Source organism: Entelurus aequoreus, linkage group LG10 (assembly GCF_033978785.1).
Source record: "Entelurus aequoreus isolate RoL-2023_Sb linkage group LG10, RoL_Eaeq_v1.1, whole genome shotgun sequence".
Taxonomy (NCBI): Eukaryota; Metazoa; Chordata; class Actinopteri; order Syngnathiformes; family Syngnathidae; genus Entelurus; species Entelurus aequoreus.
Window position 1 is genome coordinate 38,212,538 of NC_084740.1, and position 9,435 is coordinate 38,221,972.

General features: G+C 36.5%; 1 non-coding gene across 1 annotated transcript; it reads right to left on the reverse strand.

Moving 5' to 3' along the window:
• Nucleotides 1-1,003: 1,003 nt before the first annotated feature.
• LOC133659442 (U1 spliceosomal RNA) lies at nt 1,004-1,167 on the reverse strand. Its single transcript, XR_009827672.1, has one exon. It is a non-coding gene; the product is annotated as a U1 spliceosomal RNA (small nuclear RNA).
• Between the last annotated feature and the right edge of the window lie 8,268 nt (nt 1,168-9,435).

The following is a 9,435-nucleotide window of genomic DNA, read 5'->3' on the forward strand; positions in this document are numbered from 1 at the left end:
AAATATCGTGGAGAGTAGGAGTGATTCTTAGACTTAAGAAAGTTGATAAATAGCTTTTATTCTTAAGTTTGAGAGTAGGACTAAATTTTGCAAATTCTCAGGACTTAAGTGTAAAATGGCACTCTAAGACGCTTGATGAATACGGCCCCTGATCAAATATTGTCTATTGGATTTATTTATTTCAAGTTACAGTAAGGTTGATTTTATGGGGAAGACTTTTCTTCATTCATAAGTCAACAATTTTAGCAAAGACCACAATAATTTTATAATTTACTTCACTAATGAGTGACATAACGAATGTATTTACCTATGTATGCCTTCTTTAGATATTAGTGTTGTGTCGTTCGCGAACGATTTGTTCGAAAGAACAAATCTTTTGAGTGAACGTACTGAACCAAATCACTTCATGAACTGATTCGTTCCTTTCTCAGTTCAGTTGAGCTCCGCCGCGACCATGCCGGTATGAGTGGAACTGGCGCATTCTGTGACTCACTGAACCCTCGACGTCGGCGAACGACGCAGCCAATGAGAGGGCGGGGGGAGGGACTGAGCAAACGATTCGTTCACCGCAGATTAACGACATGAATCACTCAGTGAACGACAACGCTCTCGCTCTCTGCTCTGCGGGGGGTAAAGTGTAGGGCAGGCTGTTTTGAGAAGATTTAAAATAAAAATAATAACTAATGTATGTACACATACATAGGCTATTATTACACAGTTATTGTAACAACAATAAATTCGGTGAACGAATTTTTTGAACGAATCATTTTATGGAACTGATTCTAGTGATTCAGTAGAGTCAAAAGAACTGCCGATCTCATCACTAGCTAATGGTAGTTGAAATGGGAAAAAGTGCTTTCCTTTCATTAACAATTTCTGCAGAAAAATACAATATTTGCATAATAAGTTACACCAATGGTGGGTAATGTATACTTAAGTCCTCCTTAAGATCAAGATTAACAATGGAGGTGCTAGGGCACGCAATTTACATTGAACAGAAGATCAGGGGAGAGCGCGAACGCAGTCCCCCACTACCACAAGTTATGCAGTCGAGATTCCCACATTTGAGGAATTCGTAAGGGTCAGCACAGCCGGAGTGCAATGGCTGAGCCTCACCCTAGGTGAACCACCTTCTTGATCATGGTATCTCCCCTGCCAGGTAAGTATGAGTTGTACACGTCTCACGCACACAAGTCATTCACACACACACCATGTTAAGTGATGGTGCACACTAGCAAACACACACACACTCAACAAGCCTGCACATGTACAAGAGTCTACTACACAACACTGTTGGATCATTACAATATTATTACTATTTTTATTACACTTCAACACAACTATGTGTTCCCATCATGCAATGGGGCTTTTTCGACACGACTCCACTCCACTGATAGGTCACTGCCCCCCTTCATAACCACTTCCTGTTTCCTAGTATGGGACAGCATGCTAATGTTGCTGCCATCTAGTGTTGGGTAGCACATACAACACTGTTTAGGATCTAACTTGAACAACGTTATAACAAACTATAACACATTTATAGTGGCTAAACAAGCCTAAATCCAATACCGAATATTCGGCAATATCTGAAAAAAAAAAAAAACTCTTTTCTTTAACTGAGTTTTTTTGTTTTTTTAAAGAAGAATGGAAAATAATTCCAGTCTCTAAATGTCCATGACTGCTCGTATCTCGTCTGAAACGAGCTTCAACAAACAAAGTTTGGTTTCATCCATTTAAAGTTTGACGTCTAACAATTACACAAGTAAAACGCATAGGAATGATTTCTAGTACGTAATATGTCCAGCACCTGTATTGATACACACAAGAATATCTTGCTAAAGTGCACAATGCAAGAGTTACCACTAGATGGCAGTACAACACCAGCTTTCTGTACACTCACGCTCACACACCGCACATATATTTTATTTAAACAATATAACATATAATATACCCCCCGCGACCCCAAAAGGGACAAGCGGTAGAAAATGGATGGATGGGTGCAACATATAATATAAATATATCAACAGTGTAATAATATGACCAGCACAAAAACATAGATATTTGTGAAAATAAGATAATAAGAAAATACGGGTACTTACCGCTGGTATGTGGTTTTGTTATGTTAAGGTTTTAGGCCTTACCTGTCGACAGCAAGTGACATTAAATATGATCCATCTTCACTTAGCTTGCGTTAAAACTTCAAAAGTCCACTTGAATCCATTTTTGAACGCATTTTCTGCCACGCGTTTTTTTTTAAATTTTAAGCTAGCTCGTTAGCTTCCGGTTGGTATCGCAAAAAGAACGGGGATTGGGAAAACACCTAGAAAAGAAGTATAAAAGCATATAAATGTTTTTAAAGCGGTTTAAAAATGTATATTCCACACGTGGAGTTTGAAGGCCACGTCGAGGCTTAATGAACATCACTTGACCTACACCGAGTGACACATGTCAGTGTTGCCAGATGGAAAATGACAAATTATCGCACCAGAAGCTTCAAAATGTATCTTGAGGGCAAATTATCGGTTTGATGTCGCTCAGACGAGCGCCTACAGCTTATATAATAGTATAATATAATAATATATGTCATTGCTTTTGTACTTTTAAATACACTTACAGCACTGTTGGAATAAAGTCGCATGTTTAAAAAGAGCCCACCCAGCTGGCTGTTCAAGGTTCGAACCTAAATAATATTACGGTTAAGTGGTGTATTCATCAGTGATGTCCGATACACAACATTTCACAACAGTGGTTGGTAGTTATTTAAGTAATAATTCTCAATATGTGGAAATTAATAAGACTAAATCACAGCAGAGAAGAGTAACTTGTGGGTTTCCACAAGGCTCGGTATTGGGACCTAAGTTATTTATATGATATTTGTTCAGTATCTAATAAATTGAAATGTATTATGTTTGCAGATGATACCAAAGTATATTGTTCAGGAGAAGACTTGAAGGAAGTGTTGAGGATAATAGAGGTTGAGTTGCTTCAGCTAAAAAAAATGGTTTGATATTAATAAGTTATCATTAAATGATAAGAAAACTAAATGCATGGTGTTTAGTGGTGCAAGGACAAATTGTGAAGCAAAATTACAATTAAATCAAGTTGAAATTTATAGAGTATATGAAACTAAATTCTTGGGAATAATAATTGATCAGAAATTATGTTGGAAACCCCAGATTGAATATATAAAGGGAAAAATATCCAAATACATTGCTATTCTTTATAAAGTAAGACACATGCTGAATAAGAAATGTCCGCATACCGGTATGTTATATTATTATTTTATTTTTCCATATTTAACATATTGTGTTGAAGTTTGGGGAAATGTTTATAAAACAAACATAGACCCAAGAATTAAACTTCAAAAAAGGGTTCATTAGAATAATACACAAAGTGTGCTACTATGAACATACCAATCCATTATTCATAAGTTCTAATGTGGTCAAATGTTCAGATATTGTGTTTTTAAAAACAATGGAAATTGTGTTTCGAGTAAAGAACAACAGCCTTCCGGCTTGTATTCTTCAATTATTTCAATTAAGAGGAGAAAACTATAATTTACGGGGATATTGATTTTTGAAGTATGTAAAGTAAGAACAAATATAAAATACAAATGTATTTCAGTTTTAGGAGTTAAATGGTGGAACAAGATCAGTGATGAGTTGAAGACATGTAGTTCTTTGTTAAGGTTTAAGAAAACCTTGAAAGGTAAAATACCGGAAAATTATCAAATAATAGCAACGATTGCTTTCATCCCATTGATTTTTTTGAACGTTGATGTTCCAGGCAATCTAGTTTTCAGTGAATGTATAGGATAGGCAAATATAAGCCTCGGCTTCAGGCTATTCCTTTTTCCGTCATTCTTTTTTTTTGTGTGTGTGTATGTGTAAGATTGTCAATATGTATAATCTGTGCTGTTGAATTGATCACACAAAATGGTTGATTATATGACCGAAATAAACTCATTTCATTCATTCATACCACTGATTTACTTTCTGATACAATACCAAGTAAAATGCGGGCTGGTATCCGCAATGCCAATTCGATAACCAATTTTTTATGCAAATGTACCTAATGTGTCTGCTTAAATTAAAAAAGTTGTGTATATAGAATAATAACATAGCATAGGGAATATAGTTATTTACTATTATTTAGAATGTATTATATTATTTATTTAATTAACTTAGTATTATATATAGCAGTGTTTTTCAACTTTTTTTGAGCCAAGGCACATTTTTTGCGTTGAAAAAATGCGGAGGCACACCACCAGCAGAAATCATTAAAAAACGAACAACAGTAAAAAGTCACAATTGTTGGATATGACTTTAAAGCATAATCAAGCATGCATCACTACAGCTCTTGTCTCAAAGTAGGTGTACTGTCACCACCTGTCACATCACACCCTGACTTATTTGGACTTTTTTGCGGTTTACCTGTGTGTAGTGTTTTACTTCTTGTCTTGCGCTCCTATTTTGGTGGCTTTTTCTCTTTTTTTTGTATTTTCCTGTAGCAGTTTCATGTCTTCCTTTGAGCGATATTTCCCACATCTACTTTGTTTTAGCAATAAAAAATATTTCAGTTGTTTTTATCCTTCTTTGTGGGGACTATGTCGATTGTCATGTCATGTTCGGATGTACATTGTGGACGCCGTTTTTGCTCCACAGTAAGTCTTTGCTGTCGTCCAGCATTCTGTTTACTTTGTAGCCAGTTTAGTTTTAGTTTCGTTCTGCATAGCCTTCCCTAAGCTTAAATGCCTTTACTTAGGGGCATTTACCTTTTGTTTATTTTTGGTTTAAGCATGAGACACCTTTTTACCTGCACACTGCCTCCCGCTGTTTCCCCACATCTACAAAGCAATTAGCTACCTGCTGCCACCTACTGATATGGAAGAGTATTACACGGTTACTCTGCCGAGCTCTAGACAGCACCGACACTCAACAACAACACATCATTTGCAGACTATAATTACTGCTTTGCAAAAAATATTTTTAACCCAAATAGGTTAAATGAGATCATCTCCCACGGCACACCAGACTGTATCTCACGGCACACTAGTGTGCCGCGGCACAGTGGTTGAAAAAGACTGATATATAGAATATTATTATTATATATTTATTTCAAACTGTGAAGAATATGTAGGTAGGGGCGTGAATAACAATATAGCCAAGCTAGTAAAACCAAATCTTACAAAGTACACACAAAACATCGACGGTATTGATATTTCAGTATCGCCCCGCACATCCCTAGTATCTATGTAGCTTACTTTGTGTATGACTATATGAGCACATTTCAAGCGTAGGATTAAAAACTTTTCTCATTTTTTTTGTATCGTTGAAGAGTTTTCTGATCATATTTTCAATAAAGAGCTCGATCAAATATTCCAACCCCTTACTCCATGTTTCGTCACGTCATGACCACAAATATATTTCAAGGGATTTTATGTGAAAGACCAACACAAACCGGTACACGATTATGACGTACAGGGTAAATAATATTGGATTAAAAAAATAATTAAAACATAGAAAACTTATCGTTCTGTGTGAAAAAGTTTTTAGGATCATTGTCTACCAATTTTGCACGGAAGCAAGTAATAACTTGCACTCATATTAGGATAAAATATGTATTAAAAGGTAGCTAGTAGAGATGTCCGATAATATCGGGCTGCCGATATTATCAGCCGACAAATGCTTTAAAATGTAATATCGGAAATTATCTGTATCAGTTTCAATAAGTAAAACTTATGACTTTTTAAAACGCCGCTGTACGGCAAAGTACAGAGCGCCAAAAAACCTTAAAGAACTGCCTTTGCGTGCCGGCCCAATCACACAATACCTGCGGCTTTTCACACACACAAGTGAATACCCTCCATACTTGGTCAACAGCCATACAGGTCACACTGAGGGTGGAAGTATAAACAACTTTAACACTGTTACAAATATGCGCCACACTGTGAACCCACACCAAACAAGAATGACAAACACATTTCGGGAGAACATCCGCACCATAACACAACATAAACACAACAGAACAAATACCCAGAACCCCTTGCAGCACTAACTCTTCTGAGACGCTACAATATACACTCCCGCTACCCCCTCCCCTCCTCCCCCCACCTCAACCCCGCCCACCTCAACCTCCTCATGCTCTCTCAGGGAGAGCATGTCCCAAATTCCAAGCTGCTGTTTTGAGGCATGTTAAAAAAAAGAATGCACTTTGTGACTTCAATAATAAATATGGCAGTGCCATGTTGGCATTTTTTTCCATAACTTGAGTTGATTTATTTTGGAAAACCTTGTTACATTGTTTAATGCATCCAGCGGGGCATCACAACAAAATTAGGCATAATAATGTGTTAATTCATCGGTATCTGTTGATATCGGAATCAATAATTAAGAGTTGGACAATATCGGAATATCGGATATCGGCAAAAAAGCCATTATCGGACATCTCTACTCATAAGGGTATTCTAGTAAAATATGCGGAGATGAGATGTGTCAGTATCAAAATATTACTTGAAATACATTTTTGGCAGCAGCAAAGTGGCCGTGTTGGTAGTTTTTAGTTTTATAAAGGGTATTTCAACAAGTAAACAGTACAGTAGGTACTTGATTTTGATATACGTATTACCCATAAGGGAAATTCTAGTAAAATATGCAGAGATAAGATGTGTCAGTATCAAAATATTACTTGAAATCAAATTTTGGCAGCAGCAAAGTGGTCGTTTGGGTAGATTTTTGCTCTAAAAAAGGGTATTTCAACAAGTAAACAGTACAGTAGGTACTTGATTTAGATACGTGTAATGCTCATAAGGATATTCTAGTACATTATGCAGAGATGAGATTTGTCAGTATCAAAATATTACTTGAAACCAATTTTTGGCAGCAGCAAAGTGGCCGTTAGGGTAGATTTTAGCTCTAAAAAGGGTATTTCAATACGTAAACAGTACAGTAGGTACTTGAATTTGATATATGTAATGCCCATAAGGGCATTCTAGTAAAATATGCGATGTATAAATATCAAATTGAATCACTTTTTTTTTCAGGCAATATTACATTTAATAAAAATGTTACATAAATGAATACATCCAAACACTTTATAAATATTTATTATGTGCCCAAATAAATAACAGTTACAATTGTATGTATCTTCTAAACAAGAAAGAGGTTTTATCACATCAACATCAGACTAACAACAGTCCTTTTATACCACAGGAAAGGCAAACTGTCATTTTCCGGACACGATAAAGGCTGAAATATACTCACACACACGTAGGAAGATAAAATGTTTGTCTTATACCTGGTAGTCCGCTGTGGACAGACCAAGCAGGTTTTTGGCAGGCAATCACATTTTGGCACAACATCGGCCCCATGCTTGTTTGACGTAAACACATGTGAACTTAACATCGTTTAGGGGCCTCTGGAAGAGATCTGGCATGGTAATTTACGAGCCAGTCATCAGTGATGTGATGTTTATCCTTCATGCTCATCTCCTTACCTACGAATTCAAGCAGAACTGAATGTATCACATGGATGTTTAAGTCGTTTAAATTCAAAGTGTAATCTAATATTCTTAGGGAGGTTAGACTTCCCATTTGCAGTACACCGTACATCTAGTTGCTGAGCTAAAAAACAGCTTACAGACAGTGTTTAGTTGGTTTAAAATTGTACTTAAATTACATGAAGTAATACGTATAACTTTTGAATTAGGATTATTGATTTAGTGTTTATTAGGACAATTAATGCTGTGATTTTAAACATCATATGCAGGATTGGACAGAGCAGGACGAGGGTGACAAGGCACGACTACTTCATTTGCGATTGGCTGACGCGAAAAGACTGATAAAAGAAGCAAAAGCTACACAATACCTCAATGCTAACAAGCGGAAATTACACTTCAACGACTTTCGTTGGCTTTGACAGTTGGAATTGCACCAAACAGTTGTTTTTCTCACTATGATAGGGCAAAACCATCCTTGCCCAGGCACACCCTCTTGGTTTTTGGAGTATAAACAATTGGGGTTTTGGCACCAGCCAACTAGATCTGACCAATCTAAGTCTAAGGCTAGATCTGACCAATCTAAGTCTAAGACTAGATCTGACCATTCTAAGTCTAGGACTAGATCTGACTAATCTAAGTCTATAAGACTAGATCTGACCAATTTAAGTCTAAGACCAGATCTGACCAATCTAAGTCTAAGACTAGATCTGACCAATCTAAGTCTAAGGCTAGATCTGACCAATCTAAGTCTAAGGCTAGATCGGACCAATCTAAGTCTAAGACTAGATCTGACCATTCTAAGTCTAGGACTAGATCTGACCAATCTAAGTCTAAGACTAGATCTGACCAATTTAAGTCTAAGAATAGATCTGACCAATCTAATAAGTCTAAGACCAAATCTGACCAATCTAAGTCTAAGACTAGATCTGACCAATCTAAGTCTAAAACTAGATCTGACCAATCTAAGTCTAAGACTAGATCTGACCAATCTAAGTCTAAAACTAGATCTGACCAATCTAAGTCTAAGGCTAGATCTGACCAATCTAAGTCTAAGGCTAGATCGGACCAATCTAAGTCTAAGACTAGATCTGACCATTCTAAGTCTAGGACTAGATCTGACCAATCTAAGTCTAAGACTAGATCTGACCAATTTAAGTCTAAGAATAGATATGACCAATCTAATAAGTCTAAGACCAGATCTGACCAATCTAAGTCCAAGACTAGATCTGACCAATCTAAGTCTAAAACTAGATCTGACCATTCTAAGTCTAGGACTAGATCTGACCAATATAAGTCTAAGACTAGATCTGACCAATTTAAGTCTAAGAATAGATATGACCAATCTAATAAGTCTAAGACCAGATCTGACCAATCTAAGTCTAAGACTAGATCTGACCAATCTAAGTCTAAGGCTAGATATGACCAATCGAAGTCTAAGGCTAGATCTGACCAATCTAAGTCCAGGACTAGATCTGACCAATCTAAGTCTAAGACTAGATCTGACCATTCTAAGTCTAGGACTACATCTGACCAATCTAAGTCTAAGACTAGATCTGACCAATTTAAGTCTAAAAATAGATCTGACCAATCTAATAAGTCTAAGACCAGATCTGACCAATCTAAGTCTAAGACTAGATCTGACCAATTTAAGTCTAAAACTAGATCTGACCAATCTAAGTCTAAGGCTAGATCTGACCAATCTAAGTCTAAAACTAGATCTGACCAATCTAAGTCTAAGACTAGATCTGACCAATCTAAGTCTAAAACTAGATCTGACCAATCTAAGTCTAAGGCTGGATCTGACCAATCTAAGTCTAAAACTAGATCTGACCAATCTAATAAGTCTAAGACCAGATCTGACCAATCTAAGTCTAAGACTAGATCTGACCAATTTGAGTCTAAAACTAGATCTGACCAATCTAAGTCTAAGGCTAGATC